Raw genomic sequence first — 1,849 nt, 5'->3', positions numbered from 1 at the left:
TAGTGCGCGCTCCTGCTATGTATAGCTATAGAGCAGTGCGCGCTCCCCCTCTCTGTATAGCTATGGAGACGTGCGCACTCCCGCTGTGTATAGCTATGGAGCAGTGCATGCTCCCCACTGTGTATAGCTACAGAGCAGTATGCGCTCCTGCTGTGTATAGCTATAGAGCAGTGCGCGCTCCCCCTGTGTATAGCTGTGGAGCAGTGCGCGCTCCTGCTGTGTATAGCTATAGAGCAGTGCGCGCTCCCCCCTCCGTATAATTATGGAGCAGTGCGCACTCCCCCCTGTATATAGTAATGGAGCAGTGCGCGCTCCCGCTGTGTATAGCTATGGATCAGTGCGCGCTCCCGCTGTGTATAGTATTGGAGCAGTGCATGCTCTCCCCTGTGTATAGCTATGGAGCAGTGCGCGCTCCCCCCTCCGTATAATTATGGAGCAGTGCGCACTCCCCCCTGTGTATAGTAATGGAGCAGTGCGCGCTCCCGCTGTGTATAGCTATGGTGCAGTGCGCGCTCCCGCTGTGTATAGTATTGGAGCAGTGTGCGCTCCGCTGTGTATAGCTATGGAGCAGTGCGCACTCCCGCTGTGTATAGCTATAGAGCAGTGCGCGCTCCCGCTGTGTATAGTTTTGGAGCAGTGTGCGCTCCTTCTGTGTATAGCTATGGAGCAGTGCGCGCTTCCGCCTGTGTATAGCTATGGAGCAGTGCGCACTCCCGCTGTGTATAGCTATAGAGCAGTGCGTGCTCCCGCTGTGTATAGTATTGGAGCAGTGCGCGCTTCCGCTGTGTATAGCTATAGAGCAGTGCGCGCTCCCCACTCTGTATACCTATGGAGCAGTGCGCACTCCCCCCTGTGTATAGTAATGGAGCAGTGCGCGCTCCCGCTGTGTATATTATTGGAGCAGTCCGCGCTCCCACTGTGTATAGCTGTAGAGCAGTGCGTGTTCCTGCTGTGTATAGTATTGGAGCAGTGCGCGCTCCCCCCTCTGTATACCTATGGAGTAGTGCACGCTCCCCCCTGTGTATAGTTATAGAGCAGTACGCACTCCCCACTGTGTATAGCTATAGAGCAGTGCGCGCTCCCCCCTGTGTATAGTTATAGAGCAGTGCGCACTCCCCACTGTGTATAGCTATAGAGCAGTGCGCGCTCCCCCCTGTGTATAGTTATAGAGCAGTGCGCGCTCCCCCCTGTGTATAGCTATAGAGCAGTGCGCGCTCCCCCCCTGTGTATAGCTATGGAGCAGTGCGCGCTCCCCCCCTGTGTATAGCTATGGAGCAGTGCGCGCTCCCCCCTGTGTATAGCTATGGAGCAGTGCGCGCTCCCCCCTGTGTATAGCTATGGAGCAGTGCACGCTCTCGTTGTGTATAGCTATGGAGCAGTGCGCGCTCTCCCCTCCTGTGTATAGCTATGGAGCAGTGCGCGCTCTCCCCTCCTGTGTATAGCTATGGAGCAGTGCGCGCTCTCCCCTCCTGTGTATAGCTATAGAGCAGTGCGTGTTCCTGCTGTGTATAGTATTGGAGCAGTGCGTGCTCACGCTGTGTATAGCTGTGTAGCAGTGCGCGCTCCCAATGTGTATAGCTATGGAGCAGTGCGCGCTCCCCCCGTGTATAGTATTGGAGCAGTGCGCGCTCCCGTTGTGCATAAGTATGGAGTAGTGCGCGCTCCCGCTGTGTATAGGATTGGAACAGTGCGCGCTCCCGCTATGTATAGCCATGAAGGCAGGCGCGCTCCCGTGGACAGGTACGCTCAAGTCAAGAGGGCGATGGAAAGGGGCGGAGTCACATTAGACTGGCAGGTAGAGTGGACCAATGGAGGGCGGCCGCCCGGTTTCTGCTGGTGACGTAGCGCT

Source organism: Eleutherodactylus coqui, chromosome 6 (assembly GCF_035609145.1).
Source record: "Eleutherodactylus coqui strain aEleCoq1 chromosome 6, aEleCoq1.hap1, whole genome shotgun sequence".
Classification (NCBI taxonomy): domain Eukaryota; kingdom Metazoa; phylum Chordata; class Amphibia; order Anura; family Eleutherodactylidae; genus Eleutherodactylus; species Eleutherodactylus coqui.
The sequence above is the reverse complement of the archived record's forward strand: the minus strand, read 5'-3'. Positions refer to the sequence as shown.